Source organism: Tympanuchus pallidicinctus, unplaced genomic scaffold (genome assembly GCF_026119805.1).
Source record: "Tympanuchus pallidicinctus isolate F22 unplaced genomic scaffold, pur_lepc_1.0 scaffold2, whole genome shotgun sequence".
Taxonomy (NCBI): domain Eukaryota; kingdom Metazoa; phylum Chordata; class Aves; order Galliformes; family Phasianidae; genus Tympanuchus; species Tympanuchus pallidicinctus.
In genome coordinates, this window is record NW_026294721.1 from 14,504,929 (window position 1) to 14,525,007 (window position 20,079).

Sequence of the window (20,079 nt, forward strand, 5' to 3'; positions counted from 1 at the left end):
CCAATGTGTGCTGGCCCTGTAGCTCTTTTCTTCACCTTTAACATAAATTATCAAAGAAGGTAACAAAATACAAGTTGATCAGTCTCTCTAGTTTAATTTAACAAGGCAGGTCATAAAGGCTTTGTTCCTTGACCAGCCATGCCAAAGTGCTGCTTTCACATATTAATGTGACACAACTTGTACAGTCATAATTACTTTGACAAGATAAAGGGAATTAGTTAAAACTTAATTAAAACTACATGCCTTACAACTTTGACACTGTACATATTTAGTAACTTTACTTCTTTATTCCTGGTTTATCAAAAGGGGAAGGGGTCCACATGAATCTTCCTGGTATTACAAATGCATCAATTAAGAAAGAAAATTAAACACTGATCATAAATAACCAGATAAGAAACAAAACTGAAAGGAGACAAGTACTCCGATTCATGGCCAGTAATGAGTTTTCCCACTGATACCCACATACTAACGAAGCAATAAAGCAACTCCTCTTCCAAGGGAAGAAATGATCAGTGCAGTGCCTGTGTCGCATTACTGGGAGACCTTTCAAAATAGGCATTACTAAATAGCACCATGAAAAATAGAAAAAGGGCTTGTATTTTCATGTTACAAATAAGGGGAACCAAAAGGAAACAACAGCATTGTATGGTTTATCATTACACTTTAAAGCTTAGTGGAAAACATAGAGTGATACAATTTGTAAATTTAATCCTATGCTGTATACTGTAACAAGCCAACAACATCTAGTTGTGACTTGCTTTAGCAATCACTCAACTTTTCTATAAAGAATTCAGCTATGCAGATGTTGTTTGTTCCCGGCTTCTTTTTCCTGCTAGGCACTTCCCCGAGGGCAGGGCCATTTTCTTGTGCTGCAAGCACTCACCAGTATCAGAACAAAACATTACCCTTTCAGGTTTTGGCTGCAGAATAATCTCTTCTGCTATTGTGGAAGTCACATGCTATTTCTAGTGCAGATATTCTCAATATGGCTCCACGTTCTCAGGTTCCCACCAATTGGGCATTATTATCTCAGCAACTTTATGGGATCCTCATTTCAAAATCTTAACAAAGATGTATGTCTCGAAGCATTTATTTACCCTTGTTCGCTAAAAGGAAATAATGACAACTAATGGGAAAGAGGAGAAAGCAAAAGCAGAAAGACTTACTGCCTCAGTGGCATAATGGGATGTTTCTTGATTGGAGTCGTGGCTTATCTTTCACCTTGGCACCAGTGGTACCCCATGAGCTCTGTCTCTAAAGAGGTTTTGCAGCTGTTTAAAATCTGTCTCTAGCATGTTTCTGATGAGCAGTGAAACAGTTAACAGCATTGGCATTTACAGTATAACTAGGTATCAGCATTAATACTGCTGAAATGAATGGGCCCATCACATGTATCAGAGCTATTGTTTCAGGTCCCCGCACCCAGTGCCTGTTCTCAAGCCAAACAACCAGAGCTTCATTTCAATACTAGGGCAGAAAACAGACCGGCATGGAGAGGAGGGTGACTGCTCCAAAGAAGCCTCTGTGTTCTGACGTACCACAGATCAGCGCAATCAGATCTTCACTGCTGTATCCTGAGGCTGGAAGGTGTGTATCCTGGAACAGTGCCAAAACATCTAAAAATCCTGGAATTTAAAGGCATTCAAAGGCAAAATTTATACACCTTTCTGGTTTTCTTTGCAAGGGTGTGCTGCGGAAACAGACAGTTCGCCCAACTCTCAGACTTACCCCGCAGCCTGACTCGAGCTCTGACTGCTTTGCAGTGACTGCAGCTCATACAAGCAGCCACGAGCAAGATTAAAACTACCTCGTTCAAGTGCCACTGGTTATGTAGATTCAGCAGCAGAACGTGGCATCCCTGTCCTCCTCATTTAGCTAGTACTTCAAGGCTGAGCCTTAGTGTGAGCTGCCATGACCATCCAGGTACAGCACCCATACATTTCTACAGAAAGCTAATGCAGATGAGCAGCCCTTCGAAGCAGAGACATAATAATAGTGATCTGTTTCTTCTTCTCACATGACACAAAGTAGTTTCACAAGAATCAGAAAAGCATGCATTTTTTTTTTTTTTAATTATCTTTCTACCCAGTATTTTGACATTTATTCCAAGATTTTTTGGTCTCCAAGTACACTGTATAAGCATTTATTTAAGAGTGTTCCACCTTTTCTGGCTGCAGAAACAGGAGGAATTATGTGAAATAGAGCCCAGAGATTTTAAGACGGAATTAGCATCTCACAACTCATAAGACTAAAAATAATTACAGTGAGAAGTAATCCAATCAATAAAGCATAATCCCTTCTCTCACAACCTGGGTGAGCCACAATGCAGCCATTCCAACTAGGTCACGTCTACACATCAGTAAGACTGCATCTATCTAGATACCGCATTCCTGTGATTAAAAAAGTTACGTGTCTGCATACTTTCCAAAGTATATGTTCTATATGAGTGTAATGCCATCGTAGATGTTGAAACATTGACAAGCTAAAGCTTTATACTAATTTAGAAAAGCTTTGTCCTTACAGTAGTTAAGCAAGTAGAAGCAATAAAAATAGTTTTCAGATATAGCAGACTGGCTCTCAGGCAAAGGAAACTGCTCAATGGCACAAGATATTACTGTCTGTACTTGTTTACGTTACCCACCTGCCAGAGGTAACTGTCTGGACAGCAGAGACAACAAAAACAAGCAGCTCCAATCTGCAGCTGACTCTATTAACACAGGTCTGTCTTCACTAGTAGTTTAAGTAAATACACCAGAATGTAAACTGGAACACCCATAGCAAAAATGCATGTTACTTTCTGCTGCCTTTGCTCACCTATGGCAATTGGATAGCACAAAACATTAAAGGTAGAAGTACCTTGTCTCATTTCAGAAAAGTCCAGGCATGTGAGCCTGAGTAGAATCAGATAGCAGAACTCAACATACCTGGCTCAGAGCCGTGCCAGCACAAGTCCATCATGTATCATGCACTCAACAAATCTAGAACATTTCTTAGCTAGTTACTACTCAATTAGCACTGGAATTGTTATCCTGCAAGTTGCACATAAACAGATTTTTTTTTTTTTTTTAAATGAAGCATGGTCTACATTTAGCTCTCCAGGTAGGCATCCCTAGTGACTAACAAAATCATCAACATCTCAATTCAAATGAGAATATTTATATAGACTAAAATACACACTTTTAGGCAATCCTATGGCAACCACTGGGATCTGCACATTTATAAAATAGTGAAAATCTGTTGGCACCACATCATCTGCAAATGCGAAAGATGTGAAAATGTCTTTCATTCCCCAGCAGTAACACATCAACTACAACATTGACAAAAATGTTTCAGACAGCAAAATTCTTTGAAAGGTATAAATATCAAGAGCGGGAATAAAATGATAGAAAGGAATGTTTAGGGCTGTAGCAAGGCATGGATACATTGAAGACTGGGGCACATAAAAAAAGTCCAAATTAAATTTTGTGTTTTTAATTTATGAAACATCTCCATTTTGAGCTGCTGCACATGGTGTTATTTACTCAATGAAAGCCACAGTAACAAAATAGGCATTCATAACAACACAACACAGAGTTGAAAAAATTCAGAAAATCAAGTATATCTACTAAGCAGTCAAAACCACAGAAGATACAAAATACTTTCTGAATAGAAACACGACATTGTCAGTGGATACATGAGGAATAGAAATATACACACAAGCCATGTAAACAGGGGAAATTTTTTGAGCTTCAATCTTCCAACCCACCAAGTTCAAAGCACTTATTGGAACTACTTCCCCACCACTTTGTGAACCAAATCACCCTGATCCATGAACCACAACTCCTCTGACTGCTGAGAACATACCCAAATACTCTGCAGCCTGTGAAGTTCTGCATCCCCCTATGCTTTCATCTAGAGATCTATAGCAAGGCTCTCACATGTTTAGATTTTAACCAGAGTGAAATCTCCAAGAACTGTCAGAGGAATCCTCCCTTGCACCCCTTCAAATAAAGCCCAGTCCAGTTCTCCATCTCCAGCCGCAGTTCCTAGCACAGGAGAGCAGGCCAGCCTGGCCACCACCAGCAACTTCCCCCTCTCACTGGGGATCTCAGAAGTTTGGGTTGAGTATCTTAGAAGTACTTGCTTGCCCACTCTGTCTTTACCACTTGCTTCTGCCCCACTGGCCATGAAGTTCTGCAAGCCCTAAATCCTTACTGTTCCGGAAGATGCTCTTTTGGATTTTCCTTGGCTTTAAATATCTCTTTCTACAGTGTGATAATTTTCCTGGGCCCTCTCTCCACTTTTTCTCCTCTAAGCAGTTCCAGTGCTGCCATACATGCCTTATACCTATTCCTTCCTTTCTGATTGGAATGGTTTAATCTCACAGGCAGCTCAGCCCCACATAGCCTCTCACTCTCTCCTAAATGGGATGGGGAAGAGAATTGGGGAGGTAAAAGTGTGACAGCTCTTGGATTGAGATAAAGGCAGTTTACCTAGTAAAGCAAAAGCTGCATATACAAGAAAAGCAAAACAAGAAATTAATTTGTTTCTTCCCATCGTGGTTTCTTGGGAAGACAAACACCATCTCTCTGAACACTTCTCCCCTCATTTTTTCTGCAAAGCCATTATTGCTCAGCATAACAACATAGGGTATGGGCCATCTCTTTGGTTCTGTTGGGGGCAGTTGTCTTGGCTGTTTCCCTTCCCTGCTCCTTGTTCAAGCCCAGCTCCTTATTGGCAGGGCAGCAGGAGGAGCTGACAAAGTCCTAGGCTCTGTGTGAACTCTGATAGCAGCAAATGAAACATCAATGTGCTATCATCATTATTCTCATCAAAAATCCAAAACACAGCATTAGACAAGCCTCTACGAATAAAGTTAACTCTGTCCCATCCAAAACGAGGACACCATTTTAATAGTCTTTTTCCTCATTGCACTCTATCTTTTGCATTACTGAGTCCCGGCGGATTAGAGGAACTGCATTTCCTTGTTTAGGAGCTGTTTAATTTTCTCGAAGAAAAGCACTTGTTTAGTTTCTTGTAATCTTCTTCTGCATGTTTTCATTAAAAAAAAAAAAAAAAAAAAAACAAAAAAAAAAAAACGTTTATACTAACATTCTAAAGAGCATTTAACAGACAGAAGGGATAGTGGGTAATAATTTCATAAGCAACACAAATATCTAAGAAATTATCTGCCAATTTGTGACTTAGTTACACTTTCTTTACATAAATGATTTACAGATGAAGAACTAAACAGACCCCATTAAAGGGTTTTTTTCATCCAGCTAGCAACTTGCTGCTAGCTAATCTGGTACAGCAGGAACCATGTCAGAGGGGAATGATCAAAGTATTGAACTGAAAAATGAAGTAAAAAGGATTGGGTGACAACAGTTTGATGTCTCATTTCGGAGAGAGTAAGGCTTGGAAACAACTTGCGACATTTGGTTGTACATTTAAAATTGAATTCCTATGTAGCATACACCAATTAAGGAAGGAAGGGATATTTGCTAATACTATTTAAACTATTGGTGTTTTTCTGGTACTTATTAGCACCTACTTGTCTACACTAACAAGTGAATGTTTGGGATAAATGACATCTTTGTTAAATATTCAACACTTCATTTCTGGTTAGGTACCTTGTGATAAACATAGGCCAAGCATTTAAGACAGGTAAGGAACATAGCACTGCCCAGATTCAGTCTATCCAAGAGTGAAAGAGTATCTCCCTTTGGGCTATTATCCACAAATCGCCCTCTGTTGAATGATTCTGCAGGTAAGTCCGTTCTCATGTGCTGCTAGCTGCAGAATTTGGCACAGCTTGATCAATTTACCCTAAGGATTACTATCAATGTGTTCTGTAAATTCAAGGTAGACCAAGCACTTCTAACATGAAGACAACCTTTTTCTCCCTTAAACGATCAAAGGATGGTACTAGAGGCCTATTTTAAGAGGAAAAAGAAAGAAAAAGAAAAAGAGAAAAATAGAGAAAGAAGAGAGAGGAGAGGAGAAAAAAGAAAAAGCATGAGAGTTCAGGATTTCCTTAACAGAGCTCAACCTACAAAATCTAGGGATAAATAGGTATAAAAGACAGAAGATTGGCACTTAGTTATCAGGCAATTAAATTTCTATTTAATTTCTACCACATCTGCATAACATATACTCTTTTCCTAGTGCCTTTTTTGTTTTCCCAGGAATTTCATTCTGTAAACTGCCTCCCAGCATCAGGATTGCATCTCTGTTTATATTTCTTGTAATAAAATAAAATATTGATAGCAAGGCAGTTTATATTTTATTGCACTTCCACTACGTTTAGGCTAATGCAAGGCGGTAACCATAAGCATTAACCACCTCTCTGGTGTTTCATTAGGTGGGTTTCGTCTTCCAGTTACCGTGCCAACATGACAAGAATCAGAACAGGGCTAACTAACGCTGACAAATCAACACAAGCTAGTTACAGGTACACAACTAATGTTAAGGCTGCTCTCTTTTATTTTTTATTTTCTCTCTTCTGCTTTTCCCTAACTTCAAGGAGGAAAAATACAATTCCTGCAAGACATTTTGTTGTCAACTGCAATACAGCTGAAGTATTAAGTTGTTGGATCTTTATGTTTTTGAAAAGCGCAAACAAGTTTTGTTACATAGACCAAACTAAAAGAAAAAAAAAAATCACCAGGCCAACCTGAAGCCAGAACTGCAGGGATTTTTTTTTTTTCTTTTTAATTAGGACAATCATTTCAGGTTAAATAAAAACCTTTGATTTTTATTTGATTTTGATCAAAGCTATGTTTGATCAAACACGCTTCTGGGTACACATTGAGAATGTGGAACAAGGAGATCCTATCTTGCTCATGCCTTGGAATCCAATGTTGAGAGAAATTACTTCATGCTAAATCCTCCAGAAGAATTTGGCCTGGGCACTGCAAAATTTTGCCACCATCTAGAACCAAGTAAAGAAGATTCTGATCTTTAACTTCTTAGTCCCCTGGCAACAGGAACTATCAAGAATCACTTTAACCTTTTCTTAAAGATAAAACAGAAAAACAGTCAAAGCACTGAAACTGTAAAGTTTTAACTCACGCTTTCATATTAACTAACACTTGTTCCTTTGCCCTTTACTTGTAGTGACATTTTTAAAGTGAACCAGTTCTGTTAATCCTTCAGGTGATATCAAAGATGGTAAGAACCATCCTTTTAGCAGCAGTTGGCATGTGTGGGAATTGCTGTTAAAGTTCAGCACTGCTTCCTTAAAAACAAAACAAGACAAACGTACACCTAAAGGTAAGGCAAAAGAACAGCAAAGAGCAGAGGCTGAAATACAGTTTTTGTTGACAGCTTCCCTACTGCGAAAGTCAGATGCTGCACAAGGTTTTATCAGGGAGGCTTGAGTGACCCGTACCAACATCAACCTGCTTAAGACATTGCTTTTAGTTACCTTCTAAATTATGACTTCACAGCAGTGTCAGAAAAATTCCTTTTTAGCCACAAATGTCAAAACAGAAAGCAAAGAAAAGAAGAGAGTGGGGTTAAAGGTTAAGGAAAAAAAAAAAAAGAAAAAAAAAAAACAGCGATAATAGGAGAACTAAATACCATTGCTAAAGTGCTTCTTCTAGCTAAGATCTTTTGTATAGCCACAATGGCTGCTCTTTGGAGCAGTTAGTAATAAGCAAACTCAACAGTAAGGTGCAGTGGTGGTGAGTAAGCCCTCCCAGCTCAGTCTGGCAGTTCTAGCAGTCCTGGTGCTCTCTGCTTGTCTGCATACAGTCATAGGAAAAAAAGTATGTGCCAGGCAGAGCAGCACTAAGAGAAGGCACAGCTCTGTTTACCAGAAATTTATGCAATGCAGTGTGTAGGCACTGCCAGTAGTACTTTTGGTTTGAGAAAACTCATGCTGTGGTTTCATGAGATAATAAACATAACCTAAGGATTTCTAAGTAACCAAATAAAAATGCTGTATCTACAGCACTTACATAAGAATTTCAACTCAATCTGACAGGTCATATTTGTTCAAAAACATTCATACTGCCAGACTCGATTCTGGATCAAGTATCTCCTATCTTTCTACAACCAGCATAAAATTAGTGTAAAAGTAAAAATGTTGGCGCAAACTTCATACCATGTTCTGATTAAGCAGACAGAAATACAATTTTGTGCTTGTACCTGAACTGGATCTAATTTGTTTTGCTGCATGACTCCTCAGAACACAGATCTGTTATTAATGATCACACAGCCATAGTCACAAAACTCTTTTTGTTGTTGTGGGTAAAAGCTGAACTGGACTTTTGGTACCTCAGACAATCTCAAGTGTAGGCCTCTACCCAGGAATGACACAGATTCAAATTCTCTCTGATTTAGCATAAAGATTCCTAACAAAATCTCCATGCAGGCTTTACAAGAGAGTTTCTCCATTTCTGTCAGATTGTACCATCTCCGCAAAGGTCCATTTTATTGTGCATTAGAAAAGACCACTCATGTTTCCACGTCATGATCTATGTTGTTACTCATTCTTCTCCTAGAGGCTGCATTACCTTCAATTTCTGTGCTTGGTAACAGAATGGAGGCTTGTTGATCTTGTTTCTGTTGTCTGCCCTAGACATTGCAACCATGGATAGCATCTTTAGGTCTAAGATTTAGGATTCCATGGGACCGTCTGCCAGGTAGTGTATCCAGCAAGGGTAAAAGGACTCCAATCCTTAATCATTGTGTGGTCTACGTAGACTACTAAGGATACATTTCTAACATGGAAGTATGGTGTATGCTGGCTTTACTAAAGTCAGTTCACTGAGAAGGGAATTGCAACACCCACCAGCAGTGCTCTTGTGGCCCTGAGATTAGAGTAGTCATATCAATGATGCATCTCACTCATGCTGTTTGTCAGGCTAAATAGATGTATGAGAACTTTGGTGTTTCAGCAGAGCCATGCTAGTAAGATCTACAGCATGGTAGGAGCCAATTATCTGGAAAGCACTTGGCTGTAAAGGCCAAGGGAGTCCTGGTGACCACCAAGTTGAACATGAGCCAGCAGTGCCCCATACAGCAAAAAAGGCCAGTGGTATCCTCAAATGCATTAGGCAAAGTACTTCCAGCACATGCAGGGAGGTGATCATTCCTTTCTATTCAACACTCGTGAGGCCATACATAGAGTAATAGGTCCACTTCTGGCTCCATACTGCTAGAGAAACATGGACATGCAATAGAGATTCCAGTGAAGGACCACAAAGGTACTTCAGTATTTGGAGCATTTCTCATAGGAGGAAAGTCTGAGAGAGTTTGCCTTTAAAATAGTCCACCTTTCAGTTGCAGACACCTCTTGGAACAGCCTTTGGCAGAAGGTACACTGCAGCCGTTCTGTACTGCTATAACCTTTCCTCCCAGCAGACATCCTAGTGCCAGGCATTTGTGCCAGGATTTATGCCAAAGGAAGCTGGCTGAACGCCAAGTAGTACCTCACCTAATGTTTTAAAGAATCTCAGAGCCAGTTGAAAGAGTTTGTTTTTCACATGCCATCATTTGTTATGGCAGCACATTCCCAGCCCCAGACAGGCTCAGAAGTTAATTTCATGGAGGTAAAATACAGAACACAGTATAGAAGTACAGAATTCTCCCACATCTAAAAATGGCTTGTATTTGTATTGTTGAAAATGAGATATACTCTCTTCTTCACTCTGGCCTATTCTTTCAACTACTGCCTTTGTTATACACTCCATTCCATTAGTGAAAAACCTCACACCGTGCCTGTCCTTCACATTCCATGGATGCTCCTGTCGCCATTCTGCAAAACACAGTTACTACCTGGAGGAGGTTGTTTCTTCTCAGGAATGAAAAAAGCAAACCCTAAGTGACAGTAAAAACATCTGTGAAATCATGCCAGATTTTACCTGAATCAGAAGATCTAGAGTTTCCCAGTTTCCCAGAAGATAAAACCTTCCAACTTCTCAGATAGGAAAGAACAGAAAGTTAGCAATATTGCTTACTGTGGAATGAATTGCTTTCTCATTCTGCAGAGACAGACTTGATAAGAAGCCTTTTAGAGGCTGAAAGATGAACAGCTGCCTAGGGAAATACAGTGGCCAAAGTTTTGGAATAGATTGGCAGAAGCAGCCAGTATGGAACAGCATGAACTGAAGTCTTTCCTCCTATAGAGCTGCAAAGTCAGAGCTAAGGGCCTGAAGAAACATTTAATAATCCAAAGAACAAAGATGAATGCCTCCTGGTGCTGCCATCTGAAAAAATGTGAAAAAAATCAGGCTCAGAAAAATCTGAGATGAAAATACATATAGCTTATTAGAAATCTAGAACGTCTACATTGCTAAATCCAGGTCCCCAGTATGACAGTTAACCACGTAACAGATCTTTAGTTCAGAAAAATCCATGAATACGTGCATCTTGTCACTAACTGAACTCACGATACTCCCCACCTTCCTCTCTCAAAATTAACAAAAATAATGAAGTCTCATACAACAATATAATGACGTAGGACATTCAATCTTACAGTCTGTTACAATTGCAAGGAATATCTTCAGTGAAAATGTACAGTATCCTACCTAATTTCCTTAGAGAACAAAGGCAAAACACCCTGCATAGTCCCAAGCCAACCTGCTGTGGGGAGAAGTTATTTAGTAACTGCAAACATGGGATGTTTTTAGTACTTTAAGTTACAACAGTACAACTCATCCAGAGCTATTTGTCTAGCTAATCTAACGTGCTTTTGAGAAAGAAGGTAAAAATTAATTTTATATCAAAAAAGGAAAGGAATAGAAGGGAGAATTCTATTTATTCCCTATGTTCAGCCAGGACTGAAAAATCTGATTTATGTACATACTCATTAAGGTGCAGTAGGGAGTGATGAAGTCTCCTTTTAACCCGCTTTGGGAGCATAAGAAAATCAGAGACTCAAAAATCCTACTATGAATCCAAATTTTTAACATGTGGATACATGGTCTACAGAGTTTTGATCTCTCCCAAACCAGCTACTCCAATGTTGACATGTCGACCTGCTACCACTTCTCACAGATTCTAATGAGCAGTGATTTAGCATTCTGCTACAAAAGCTCTTACTAATTGACCCAAGTGAATCAGGCACTGAGAACACAAGAGGTGCTCTCACTTCTGAAGAGTACACAATCCAAAGTAAAGTGTTGGACACCGATGAGCTGATCAGATTGACATCTCAGAACTTTCAAATTAATGGGAAAAAAATAATAATCTGTACTAACATCCTTTCATACTTTGCAGCATGAAAGTATTTCCGGGCATATAGGAGAAAACCAAAGTGCAGTCACACACTTCCACAGTTCATCTTGACTATATTGCACCTCTCTTTGTACAGACAGCAATTACCTAGCCTACAGGAATAAACAGATATTATCTTGGTGCCCAGTGATAGGAGTGCAGTGTGGAGTGAAAAATCTAGGCAAAGTAAAAAAATATAAAGCCATTTAAACAACAGTTCCTTAAAAGGAGTCTTGCATTGCTTTGACAGCTCTGCCTTTCCCCTCTCTTAAAATCCATGTTTAATTATTTTCCCAGTAGTGTTATTTTTTTAATGAAAATATTTGAAATAATTAATTTAAAAATGCTGCAGTGAGCTTTTCAATTACTATTATCCACTTCCTCTTCTTTCATGCTCAGGGACTGATGACAATCAGAGAGCCCAGATGCCAGCCTGTATTTTACAGTCTCAGCCAGGATATTTGGCTTCTTGGCGAGATTCACAGACAGTTATTCTGGCAGCTCTCAAGTTGTTCCTGCCTAACAAACAATGAAGGCTGTTGACTGACTACTTAGACTATCCCAGTCTGGACATCTGGACTTTTTTCACCCTCCATCTACTTGTAGAGCAGATGTTTTGTACATGTACTGCATTTGTGCAAGTGTGCATTCATTCATTAACAAGGAACCAAGAAAATCATGTTTATTTAGGACCCTCTGAAGTTACAAAACACATGGCTATCCCCTGCATTAATATGATTTTGCATAAACTAAAGAGAAAGCTTCCAAATAAGTAAACACATACATATGCAGAAAGACCAAATCTGGAAAAAGAGCTATATGCATGTAGGTCTGCAGCAGCAGACACACACTGCCTGTTGGCTTTCCCTTGGATCAGAGGAACACTTGTTTTAACGCGTGCCTGAGAAAGTTGCCAGAGACTCTGTGAGCCCTGAGTCCGACGTTCACCACCCCTTTGACTTCCTGCACAGAATTTCCTCTGCTTCAAATAGGCCAGAAACACTCCACACGTGATTGATCTCTCAAAAGCATTGGTTTAAATTTTTTATTATTTCTTGAGTGTCATCAAGGTATCTGAGACTGCGCAATTCTTGAGGAGACAAGGTCCCTACCTCGTGAGGCTTACGTTAAAGTGAGACAGAATGCTTAGTGCAGGCATTCAAAGCAATACTACACAGCACAAACAGACAAAGGACCAGGCTGAAAATTTCATTACTCGACCCCACTATTATCTAACATTATTACTGAACATGTGTGCTTTCAGTAAGGCCAGGTGTGAGTGTAAAGATATTCTTAGCTTATTTACAACAAGAAGGAAAGCGAGAAAAATCATTTGACATAATCATTCTGCCTAAGCTTTAGCACAGGGGAAACAAAATCAACAGCAAAAACATCTCTTTGTGATTTAGCTAATTTTATTTGATGAACAGGTATAGACTACTATAGAGACAGAACTGCTTTGTTTGCATAACCTGTCACTTTCCAAAGGTTTTGCTACCACAACAACGCAGCAAAACATTCCTAATGTACATAAGACCTAAAACTGCTCTGAACATCATCTACAAATCTGGAAGTAGGGCATAAATATTTTGGAAAAAACTTGGATGGAATATACATGGAAATTATCATAAGGTTACATATAATGTGATAACTACCCCTCAATAACTACTTCTGTGTCTGGTCAGACTCAATAATTTACATGCTTACAAGGGTAAGAGTCTGGGGGGAAAATGATTTACAGCCAGATAAGCAAATGCAGTCAGATAGTTATGGGAGTAGTTGGCACACTTTAGGTTTCCAACTTCATCTATATCATAGCAATTTGTGTATTTACCTACATGCTTTAATAAGTAACTTTACCTCAGCATATGAACAAGAAGATGATGTGAAAAGAAGTGTGCAGAATTCCAGGCACAGCTGGAATCACTCACAGTTATGACTGCAAGGAAACTGGAACTGAATGCGATATGGGAAAGTCGTTAAAAGTATTCAAAAGCAAAAATACCACAGTTAAAGGGGAAAATGGACTGGGTTAGTGGGACAGAACGAATTGAGAAAGATTAATATATTGATGAGTGAAGTATTCAAGCCAAAAACTATTTATCAGATGTCTTCTGATTGACTAGCTTACTGAGAGGATGTCCCCCCTCAATAGGGCAAATGCTCAAGGTACCTGGTTTGGATGTAATCCTGAGGATAGTCTACATAGACATCTTGCTTTTTATGCTTCACGATATTTCAAATCCTGGACTAAATTCCCATAAATGAAGAACAAACATGACTACTGACTGCCTACACATGCCCATCTGTTCAGATGGCACAGCTCCCACTAACAATTTAGTTGGGCAGTTTCACTAAAGCCTAGGTGCCAAACCAGCATACGTTTCACAAAGATAGTCTCTATTACACTACAAGCACCATTTCCTTGATTTCTTGTCTGGGACAAGTTTGAAGACTAGCCTCCTAATATTTTCCCCATCTTCCTGGTTTCATAGGAAACAAGATTAGGCAATCACAGCGTGACTCCTCATCTGTCGGTCTGCCCTTTTCTCTCCTACAGAAGTTTGGCAAACCTCAACCTGATCTGACAGAAAGGCAATGGTTTCAAAGTTATTGTTTTCCTATACATTTCATTAAAATAAATGGCAAGATAGAAGAGTGAGTTTACTAAGGGAATTTCATCTGTGTGAGCTAAACATTTATCAGACAACTGAAAATCTACACAGGTGAGCACTGTGTAGGAAAATTTATTGTCAGAACTTCACTGATAGTAGAAAGCAACTATCAAATCCATAATAAAGAGGATAGTTGCTCATAGAACAGCTTGATTTGCTTGCACTTCTTGTCAACAGATATGACCAAACAAATTCATAGAATCCTTAGATCCTTAGAAAGGACCTTTAAAGATCATCTAGTCCAACACTCCCCTGCAATGAACAGGGGCTTGCACAGCTATATCAGGTCGCCCAGTGCCTTATCCAGCCTCTCCTTGAAAATCTCCATGGACAGGGCATCAATCACATCTCCAGGCAACCTGTTCCAGTGCCTCACCATCTTCATGGTAAAATACTTCATCCTTATATCCTACCTAAATCTGCCATCTCTGAGCTTGAACACATTTCTATACCCAAAAACAAATACTGAAGAATCCCAAAAAGTTTACAAATGTTTCTGGCCACAGCTCAAATTCCCAGTGTGTGTAGCAGAATATATTGGTGGCACACTCTCAGCTGTGGCTCACAGCAAGCACAGTGCCATCCTCCTACACATAGCAAAAGTGCACTGGAATTATCTGTTGGATTTTTCAGATTACATGAGTTCCTCAGTAATTTCCTAATGAATTTTAAAAAAACTTGGAAAATCCATGTAAGTGCTCTCACACTTTCCTGAATGTTCACTACTGTCCATCAAACACTGGGCTCTGGGGAAAAAAAGTAATTCAATGAGCAAGTCACTCATGGACTTAGACAAAATGAACAAAAAGCCTGTATGATACAGTTTCTCCTGGCAGGTATGGTTCAGTCTAAATACCTCACGTCACTTCACCAATATGGCTGCTTATCAAATTACACCATTAAGAACATTCAGACAGAGACATACTGTACTATGAAGATCAGCGGTAGCAAAATGAGCTGTTTTTCTGACTCAACAAATGCCAGTGCAGAATGGAATGACAAAATACAGGCTGGTTTCCAAACAGGGTGACTGTAAGTCAAAGTGACCATTGCATACAGGTCAGGAGAGAGGACAATGGCTTACCTTTTCAGCTTCACAACAAAACAAAGTCCACAAAACAACAAGCATACACAGCCTCTACAAAAGCACCGAGCTGTAGGTAGGGACGGGAGATCTACCATGGTATTGCATAATCACACAACATCAGGGCCAGCTGTTATGGCTAAGAACACGAAGAGAACTAGATTAGCAGTTTGAGGGAGGTGGCCAGCATTAGCAGCACACAATTAATGTCATCCAGACAGAAAGAAGGCATTTCATTTCAATTCACTTTTGGCTCACATCCTCCATCTCTACCAGTAAGTTTGTGGTGAAGAACAGAGCTGAATCCGGATACAGGAACCATACCAATATCATTAGTATGAGTATTACCACATTCTAACTTGCCCTAGTGGTGCTGCTGAAACCAAAATGAGGACATTTGTGTGGGAAAAGGCAGAGCATCCTCATAAATTAGAATTCATTAGCAGAAACAAACCTTACTTGAATTTGTTATTTTGTGTAGGAAGTATCACATTATATTAGTGAGGGGTTTTTTTGTTTTGTTTTTTAATTAGGACAGGCAACCCTATTACTTTCATCGATATTCTATCTTTAAAAGAGCATTCCCATCCGCAGTTGTGAATTCTGCAGGTGTATTAGCTGGCCCTCTTGTTACATTTTTCCATCAAATACGGCACAGTTTGTATGTACAAGTGATTATGATCCTATAGAATAGCTAAATCTGTGTGCAGAACTGACAATAAGAAAGAGGGAACTATAAGAGAGAACAACAAATTATCATTTCCATTTTTTCTTATTGTAGGTTAGACTAAACAAAAACATTATTTTTGTTCCCTGAGAATTTTTTACTATGTTAGGTAAAGTGGCTGAAGACTTCTGAAGGATCTAATTTTACTGGCAGTTCCTCCTCAAACTAAATCAATAATTCTAACAATTTTTAATAGCAGAGCTCTTCCATCTGAGTGGCTGCAGTTCATGTGCATAAACTGCAGGGATGTTTATTGTATACGAGGATGGAAAAGCTAGACTTTAAATTGTGTAACTTTCCATAACACAGTTTTCCTGAGGGCTGTTCAACTCAGCAAGCAAGCCAAAGAAAAGGGAGGATGAATGTAGCAGACCCATTCCTTTCCAGCTTCAGATGCAGATGAGGCCCCACCCAGCAAACCAAACTTGGCATTCATCCACACAATCCACTGGGCTATGGAAAGAGGAACCATGGAACAGTATCACAGCACAACCCTCCTCACCCTTGTCATCCTGGTGCCTTATTTCTCACAGAAACAAACCATCCAACTGGTAAACAAGTCTGTCAGATTAATGGTTCTCCACAATTGTAAAGCAGCCATGTAAAACTTGCTTCTAAAACCCTAGCAGTTACCCAGTTTCAGTGTGGTAAAAGCTACAGATTTTTTCTCCATGTGTGTTGTTTGTCCTGGACACTGGACACAAACAAGGTGGACTCTTCAGCATGGGTCAAAATGTGTTCTCTTTCCAAGCCTAATTATCAGTGAAGCAACATAAAGTCTCATTCATCTGAAATTTAAGAAATAATCACAATTCCCTCCAAAACACAAGGTTTTTACTGCAAAATCAGTGTGCAAATAATTTGGTAGAACATCACCATCTGGTGGATATACCCACTGACAATTTGGTTTTAAATTTCTCTTTAGTTACCACATAGTTTCTCAGCTCACTGAAGAATATTAGATCATAATGTCACAGAAGAAACACGTTCAAGCTGTTCAACAGTAATACAAATCTTCTTCTCAGGACAAGAGACAAACCTGAATAAATAGGAAGAAAATTCCTATTTTCATTCACCATCATAGGTGGCAAACCTGTTAAACACAGAATTTATTCATCATACTGGACAATATCAAAAAGCATTCCAGGCTGCTGTGCAAGGATCCCATCCATTGTGGAATATAACAGATTGGCTCCCTCTGAACAAGGTCAGAGAAAAAATACCGCTCTGCTACCAGATGGTTGATCAGTGTGCCTCACACCAAAGCTGAAACCTCTTTTTCCTTTTACTCTCAGAACTCAGCTATTAGTCTCATTATTGATGGAAACAATTCACCTTGTGCAGTCCCTATTTCCTACCATGTCAGCAAAGTGCAAGATGCCACACTCTCCACAAGTTCTAACTGGACAGTGAACAACAGGAGGAAAATAAACAGAAAATGTCTACACTTACCATGAAGACTATCTCAGGTCAGCCAGAAGTGAGACTGTCTAATAACACCATTCACTTTCCAACCTTGCATTTCATGCCCTTGAAACAAGGTGTTGAACATGGTATTTTCTGTGTGCTTTCTTTAATTTTTTAAAACCAAGAGCCACACAGAAGTCAGCTACATTTCAAGTTTGACCATTTTCTCATAGCATAAAAAAAAAGTGGTTTTTTTTTTTTTGTTTTTTTGTTTTTTTTTTAACTGTTCCCTATCTGTAGAAACTCTTATTCTATGGTTTCACATAAACTATGACAATTTACCTTACATGATCATACAAGTTTGTCTGAATGCTCGCTTGCTCCTTTCAACAAAAAAATTGAGGAAGGGTAATGGTCTTTAGGTGGTCCATCACGTCACTGCAAGTTTCTTACAACCAGGCTAATATATAAAAAACAGAATGAAAATTGTACCATTGAGAAGACGATCTCACATACTGATATACTCACAGACTGCATCAGGTATGGAGCTCAGATGCCCAGAGCAGAAGTGCCCTGGACAGTAAGAACTCTGACAACTCTGGGTACAACTCGTGCTTCTTCAGAGTCACCCATAGCCTACCATTACAGCCTACCCCATCTCCCTTACAGTGTTTGTAACTTACTCCTTTACTCCACAAATCTGTTAGCCCTGCAAACCCAAATGCAATCTTATACTGACAGGTGTAGATATTCAGCAAGGAAAAAGTACAAAGTCAAGCCACTTTCATTGGAACTGGGTCTTGAGAGGTTTGTACTGTAATGCATTGGTGACATTAAAGCACAGTTAATAGCTGAGAAAAGAGAAGAAAGTATTTTGGGTGAGATTTCAGGTGATAAAATAAAGCCCCATACAGTGCACGTGCTTCCTACTTTGTTTGTCAGAAGTTTGTATCACAAAGCACCCACAAAAGCAGTGACATGGTGAAGTAAGCCTCTTCAGCTTCATGTTACCCAACGTATTTTGAAACAATGACAAACACGTTTAAAAATAATAATTTTAGGCACCATATTAAAATGTAAAAAAAGAAGGATTTTAGCACATATGTAAAAACCATTATAAAATACTAAAAAAGAGATAGAAACTATCACTAGCAGAAAAATTCAGGAGCTAACAGCAAAACACTGACCCTTATTTGTTTAGTGTGGGAGAGGTTCCAGGGCAACGCATGACATGACAGAACGCTGTTCCACCTTTGTGAAGTCTCTAGGACAATCAAAACACCAGAGTGCTGGCTGTATTACCTCAAGATTCTGTTATATATTTTAAACAAAAGATCTTCTAGAGACAAACATAATAAATACTCAGAAGATAACAGGAAAACAGGATCAAAAGCAGATCAGAGATAAGACACTGTCAATAAAATAAGTGCAATTTGGATTCATTGTTGTGGCAAAAGCCACTCTGGAAAAAAAAAATGTTTAAAAGCAATTAAGCAATTTTACAGAAATAGTCTGGGATTTTGTGCAGAGGGAGAGAGACTCCAGGCTTGCCTCATCTCCTAGAAGCATCCCATATTCTTAGATGTGACGTTGCCATGACAACCACAACTTGGTGACCTCGTTATTTCAACCTAATCCTGCTTTGAAATTATAGTTGCTCCACCCTTTTGCCTGGCTAGCCTGATAACATAATCATTGTAAATGAGGATGGAAAAACACAGCAGGATACCATTCCCCCAGTGACATGGGACTAGTCTCACCTTATCAGGGAAATAGACCAACAATTAAACTGCACAAATCTAAAAGACTGAAAGTAGATTTTTTTTTTGTTTGTTATTCTGTTTTGCAGAAAATCCAATAGCTTGTCAGTGCAGGGATTCAGTCTGGAAGGGGGGCTTTTGGGGAAATTCCTTTTAATTTAATTTAATGTCTTTATCAGGAAATTAAACAGTAATAAGGGGGTAGTTCTCCTTAATTATGTATTTGTTTTGACTAACAGCTAGAGAAAGATTTAGGATGTACACAAAGAGTCAGGACAGAACTTGTTTAGCAAATCTGATAGGGGGGTTTAGGTTTAGGCTCGCCTTGCTTTATTTAAACTGGTTAAAGCAGTGAGCATTCCAAAATCCCAGTTGTAGCTATTGTGAAAATACTTACTATATTTGCTCACATGGAACAGGAACATGACTGTAATTCTGCTCTTATTAAACACATGGACAACAGTACTATTGCTGCCACAGATTTAAAGAAAACATTTTCTTGGCTCCCTGGGGAGGAAATTCGGAGTTTTCTATGTGCATAGGACATGTGAAAGCTAGAGGAGGAAAAAGTGAAGCGAATACATGTAAAAGAACATAACTCTGGAACTATCTGTGTGATCTAACTACAACTCCACATACTACAATTCATAAAATCATTCTGTGACTGTTTTGACACACTTTTGTTTCCCTCCCTTTCTGGCAGATCTGACCAATTTCTTCCCTTCTCAGTACCTGCATGACACAAGGGCAGATGTTACCTTGAAGGTTGTGGCATTACCCGAGAATTTTTGTAGGACCACCACGCAGTGTGGCAGCCACATTTCTAAATACTGTTCATTACTGGGAGAAGGACACAGAGGAAGAAAGCACTGCTACTCTCATAGAGAAATTCAGAGGGCACTTGGTAAGGACACACAACTTCTGGTATGGTTACTTTCAGGAGCCTGACACAAAGATTTCTCTAATGCTCAGCAAAGGGTCTGAGCCATCCTCCTGGGGCACAGGCTCTAGAAACACGATTCTAGAAACTCTGCATTTTAACACTGGAAAACGTGTAGTGCTAAATCATTCTTCCCATCTTCCATGTCATAATAGGGAAGTTGGGTGATGTCCTCTATAATAAATCAGCAGAGTCCACACACAACAAGCAAGCATACCTATCTGGCACTCATGGATTTCCTCAGACACAAGCCAGGCAACTTTTTACACAGAAATTGTTAT

The 20,079-nt window shown here is 39.2% G+C and overlaps 1 long non-coding RNA gene across 1 annotated transcript in view; it reads right to left on the reverse strand.

The window, feature by feature from the left end:
- Nucleotides 1–1,407: 1,407 nt before the first annotated feature.
- Nucleotides 1,408–20,079, reverse strand: part of LOC128080168 (uncharacterized) — a 32,380-nt gene continuing 13,708 nt past the window's right edge. The window contains exon 3 of the long non-coding RNA XR_008206522.1: nucleotides 1,408–1,596. This is a non-coding gene — a long non-coding RNA (uncharacterized LOC128080168). The remainder of the gene's footprint in view (nucleotides 1,597–20,079) is intronic.